This window comes from Sceloporus undulatus, chromosome 1 (assembly GCF_019175285.1).
Source record: "Sceloporus undulatus isolate JIND9_A2432 ecotype Alabama chromosome 1, SceUnd_v1.1, whole genome shotgun sequence".
Taxonomy (NCBI): domain Eukaryota; kingdom Metazoa; phylum Chordata; class Lepidosauria; order Squamata; family Phrynosomatidae; genus Sceloporus; species Sceloporus undulatus.
The window spans coordinates 238,956,431-238,962,677 of record NC_056522.1 but is presented as its reverse complement, the minus strand read 5'-3'; positions in this window follow the sequence as shown (position 1 = coordinate 238,962,677).

Genomic DNA, 6,247 nt, shown 5'->3' with positions numbered 1-6,247 from the left:
TAGTTTGAATGGTTATTTCCTTATAAAATGTTAAAATGTGAATATACATGAATATGCAAATGAAAATACACACACTAAATAAACCAATTGTTTTTATAAATACACTATGTCGAGGGTGTGTGTGCGACATCTACATGTAGATTAAAGGGGGGTCCCAAGGGTAAAAAGTTTGAGTACTGCTGCCTTAAAGGAATCTTATATACATACAGTATAGGGATCTATTAATAACCATGAATTTGTCTTTCGTGAGAAACAAACAGTGAATGCAAAATTAAAACTAATTAAGCCATTGGTAGGATCAAGTCTTTCACTTCACAAATGATACAAGATATGCTTCAAACACTCCACAAAGCTTTGATGAACACAATACTGCCCTATGTCTACAGGGCTGCCTTTTCATTCAATGAGCTGGGGAACAATCTATGTGCACAAGAAAATCAGCTAAGCATGCACATTGCATTCACTGACCCACCAAAAAAGAGTGGCAATTGTTTGCTCAGCCTCATCGAGATGCTGCAGTGCAACAGCAGCAATTTCACGCTTTTCCTTCTTTACTGCCCTGCCTTGTCTTCCACAATAGTATAAGGCAGCATTATTCATAGTGGTCATCTCTGGCCCACTGTTGCCCTGTAAGCCATCAGATGCCAGTCTGTGGAATTTCCAGACAGACAATAGGGGCACAAATATGGTACTCATACATTAGGGGAAAAGCTGCCATCCCCCATATCAGAAAGCCTGAGGAACTCTGGTCTAAGGCACTGGTCAACTACTCTTGAATAGGCACACTGAGTAAACCATTCAGCTTCCAGTGGCCAATCTGAAGTGGAAACCTATGCGTATCTTGTTGGTACCTAGTAGAGGTTTTCTTCTTTATTTCAGATTCTTGGAAAGAATGACAACTTTTTGGTATGAAGATTAAGATACTTCATATAATAAAAGCTCCAAAATGAGAGTGATCATGTTCCTTAAAGGCTGAAGATAATCCATAGATTAGTGCAATTTTTATGTTAGAGAGTACAGTATACTGTATACATTTCCCCCATTTTTTAAAAAAATTAAAAGCAGTCTGGGATTTTGCTAATACAGATTCAAGTCAAACGAAACCAACTTCATCACATTTGAAATTATGGCGAGATATCTTTACAGACCCCCCCATTGACAACCTGTCAAATAATTAATCATAAGATAATATAATAACAAACCATTCTGTGAATGTTTATGTCCTTGTGAGTCTGGGGAGGTAGAAACAGTGGGGCATGTTTTATTGTATTGCACCTTTTACCGGGATCTGTAGCTTGTAGACGAAAAGTGTTGTCTTACTTTTTAATTTTTACTCTATTGATTTCATCTAGTATTTGTATTTGTGAAGGGATTTCACTCTATATGGTTATCTGAATTTATAGCCTCCAAGCTGTACTCGTATTTGTACTATACCAGGGGTAGGCAACCTTTTTGAGCCGGGGGCCGGGTTGCTGTTCATCAGACAACTGGAGGGCCGAAGCCAAAATATAAATAAATAAATAAATAAATAAATAAATTGGGACAAATGTAGGACAAAATTTTCAAATGGAGGACACGGTTTTTAAAAAATGGAGGACACGCAAAAAAAATTGCAGATTAAAAAAATGTTAATATAAATGCATGTTTCGGAGGCTTCTACAGACAATTGCCCCCTTGCCCGCTGCTTGCCCCCCTTGCCTGCCTCTTGCCCCCCCTTGCCCGCCTCCTCCTGATAGGCCAAAGGCCCCACGCCCTCACGCGAGAGGCCAAAGGTTCCGGTGGCAGGACCGGGCTGGCCGCATCCGACCTGCGGGCCGCAGGTTGCCTACCCCTGTACTATACCGTTTGCATTTTTTTTTATTGGGCATTGTATAATATTGTACATTTATATTGTTTTATTGGTCATCGACCGTAATAAATTTCATTTCATTTAGCACAAGTTCTGCTCTTTCTCTTGTATGCCATCTCTGTGAAAATTGTTTTTATTCCCTATATTGTTCCTTTTAAAAAATTTAAAAAAAAAGCAGTTTGGGATAATTCAAATTTTGTTGAAGGGAACATTAAGAAAACATTTAAATCATATATCAAATGTAGATCATATCACTTCCCCCCAATTTTTAAAAAATTAAAAGCAATCTGGCCCAATGCAAATTTTGTTGAATGCAGCAAAGGACAGTTTTCCAGTTCAAATCCTTTCCGCTAGCTGTTTTTTGCCCCAGATGAGAAAAAGCAGATACCTGTAACCTTTTCTCCCACAGAGGAAAAAGCAGCTTCTCTTTCTCTTGCTTACTGTCTCACACACGCTTAAACATTTGGAGCAGGCAAGTTTGAATAAACCAAGTCTTTTGCAGCTATTTCAACTGCATGACTACACAGCTACAAAAACGTATCTCCAGTCACAGCGCCTATTCACGAATTGGAAGATATGCACAACAGCCAGGCATGTGGAACTGGTACATAGAAACTACAAATGTCAACCTTAACAGAAGTCTTAGAAAACCACTCTAGTCTCGCTTTGTGGGGTTCCATCTTAAATCTCCTACATTGTTTCCAGTCCTGCTTCCATTTATTTCCTGCTGGCCAGTTTGTTCAACCGATTGCTGACCAATCCTCCTGGGTCACACCTTTCTTTTTGGCCATCTCTTTAAAGCACAATTTTAACTGACAACATTGCAAGAATTGTCCACTGTGAGAGGCATAACCAGTAGATGCCAGATTAATGTCAACTGTTGTTATTTCCCTTCTTAAGTAAGGAAAGAGCTGAGTTCAAACTATCAAGTATTTGAGGATGGTAAAAATAATCCTAATAATAAATTTTATTTCTTACCAAACTCTCCCCAAGGCATGAGGCAGGGTACAACATAGATTAGAGGAATATACAATGCAGGGGGAAAGGCAAGAGAGCCTTGTAATTGATGGTCACACATCTACAATTTTAGAGCGGGGCAAACTAAGCCTGTTTCCACCTTACAATTTTCTCTGCTCTGCCAATTCAGAATGCAGCAAGGAGGGTGTATGGCTTTAAATATCCTGTCCTGAGTCTGTGAAGGGGTTAGCAGCATAATTTGGGATTCTCCCACAACACAGTTCCAAAGGGGCCAAATCTCATAAGGTTAGCAGACACCAGTTATCTCAGAAGCTTTGGTTTCCACAGGTCACTATCTTTTCCAAATTCTTCTGGATATAGCAGGAAATGAAAAGAAGGGGGGGAAAAACCAGATTGTTTCATTTTAAATGCAAGACATAAAGAGCTTTGTTAGGGTTTCTTATGTTGAATCATGAGCCACATCCTCTCCAAGGAACAAGTCTTTACATGGAGGTTGATAAGTTTTTTTTTAAATCATATATTGTATCCCATATCCTCAGGTTAATCTTAAAGTTGCAGCGTAAACTTTCTACACCTGAAAGCTAGCCAAAAAGAGCCAAAAACAATACCTCACAAATCTACTTTCTTAAGTAATGGTGTCTTCATATTTTGAGATTTAACCAAATTTCCATAACATCATATCCACTGGGGGAGGGGAAATGGAAGAAATAGAGGCTGCATAGTCTCAGATCTAGTCTTATATCCATATTTTGGAATCTATGGCCCAATACATATGGGCCTGTTGCAGCGTGCTGGTGCCGTGCTAGGGATACGGGACGGTGCAGCAACTGCACGGTCCCTAACCCTAGCACATATGGAGTGCGTGATAATGGCGGCGCCTTGTGCACATGGCTGCCGCCATTATGATGTCACGGCCACGCCGCGTCCAAACGGCTTATGGCAACCTAACTGCAGCGTGAGAACAAGCTCCAAAACGTAGATCCTTCTGGCATGCGTCTTGTTCGTGCAACCACCAAGTGGCTGTGGGAATGGCGCCAGGGCTCCTTTCTCCTCTGGCTGCAGCTGTTGGGGTGTCCTGGGGCATGAAGCCCCAAGGACACCCCTTTTCCAGGCAACATGGAAGTGGCATTTTGCCGGTTCTCTGTGGCTTGGAAAAGCACTGGGTTGGAGCCGCAGGGGCTGCTGGTGAGGCTGCCCTGCCTCCAACCCAAAAAGAAAAGGGGCGGCTGTGGACTACCCCTTTTCCGCGGTCTGTACCGTGCCTATACTGAGCTGCCAAAATACTGGCTGGGAGAAATACAGTGGGACCCTCCACTAGTTTATGGTGTTTCCATGGAATATTTATATTACAACCAGATGAACTCTTCCATAGGCAATGCATATAACAGAATTATAACTCAAAGAAGGGAAATGGACTAAGCGCTGCAAACATTAAGTGAACAATAGCTAAAGGCAGTAAGAGCTTTTCAACAGTGGAACACACTCCCTTGGAGTGTGGTGGAGTCTCCTTCTTTGGAGGTCTTTAAACAGAGGCTGGATGGCCATCTGTCAGGGATGCTTTGAGATTTCCTGCATGGCAGGGGGCTGGGCTGGATGGCCCTTGTGGTCTCTTCCAACTCTACGATTCTATGACAAAGCAACAGTAAAGGCATCCCCATGATATTTCTGCAAAATGTACAGGGCAGCTCATCTGCAGAATTATTTTCAGCCAATAGGAGCTACATAGAACAGTCGGATTGATGTCCCATCATAAAAAGGGTTTGCCTCTCAAAATGACTATCAGTAAAAACATGTAACTGCAGACCAACGTGTATACAGAAGCTGCTATTCTCAAGCTTTGCATGACATGCCTCTCCATATATGTACGTAACTATCAGCATCAAAAGTAGAATTTCACCAGAAGGTGGAATCAAATCCTCAGGCCCCAGTGATGGTCTTTGCATTATGGAAAGGAATACAAAAGGTGGATCAGTGGCAGACCTCTGATAAATTGATGTGGACAGAATAAGGCAGAGCCTTAGTCCAGTGATTGAACAGATTCACAGTACCACAGAATCATTTGCAAAACAGAACACAATATTTGCTTTTTTGGAAACATGTTTGTATAAAACCTTTACAGATAATATGATGTCAAACATGGGCACATTGTACAACTACAGGAGGTTTTTCTACATTTGTTCAAATTGCAGCTACAGTATTTGCAAATTGGGTACATAACTTATAAAAAACTGCAAAAAGGAGTATAAAAAAGAAAAATGTTAAGTCCTTGAACTTTGTACACTCTCAAATGCTGCTACTCCTTTAATTTTAGACCTTTAGTTCTCTGCCCAATTGAAAGCAAGCAGCGTTAACAGGACAGATGTTCATTTCAAGCAACACTGGCAGATTCTAGTCAGACTAATTCATATATCTATATCTTATAGTTCCAATTGTGAAGGGTGTGAAAGCAGCTTACAAAATATCCTCACAATTATTCTTACACAAGCTTATCACAAAACCTTGATAGAATAAAGCATTGCTGCTGTGAATTGGGAGAATTAATTGCAAGGAAGAATGATAGCATTGTCACCTGATAAACTGCCTTTATTCAGCCACACATGTGACCATAGGTTCCTATATTTAGGAAACAAGATGGTCTGCATCACAAATTTTAAAAAACCTTGTTGCTATGTAACCTTTAAGAGCTTCAGTAGAGGGTTGGAATTGATTTGGAATAACTTGTCATACTGACTGATGATGGGAGTTGCAGCACTGGCAGCAGCTGCTAGCTAAGGTGTAGTTTTTTACTCTCTACCTGCCAAAAGATGCATGTTGAGTGTAAGCAATAGTCTTGACTACTACATTCCCGATGTACCCAAGGTCCATACAAAATTTAAGCACAGAAGTGCCGCCACATTTTTAAATCTTAGCTTTTAGAATTGTATTGCTTGACAACTGGCAAGAATATGCCTTGTCCTTAAAACAACCAGTGCAAAATCATTTTTATAAGGAACGCTAAGAATTCTTGCCCAAATCAAAGTGATAAAAGAAAGCAGAGGCTCATGGAAACTTGTTGTGTCAGATATGTATGAGCACTACAAATGCAACGGGAAAGCACAGTAATAACTGAGGGAAATTGCCCACATAGTACCAAATGAAAAGACAGGCAAGTTATAGGTATGAGTTGGATGATGTTGGTATAGAAAGTACTGATGTGCCCTTTTACTAGGCATCTAATCATATAGCAAAATCTACATTAAGTTATCTCTATTGTACTGCAAATTAGGATATATTTAGATGGCATCCCTAAAGAACAAGCATGCTGAGGTGAAAGTATGCAAAGTAAATAATGCCACGACTCTTTCTATAGCCTAACAGCATTTCTTGCTATATAGGCTGTAAGATTAATACTCAACCTGGATTTAGCACAACCCTGAAAGG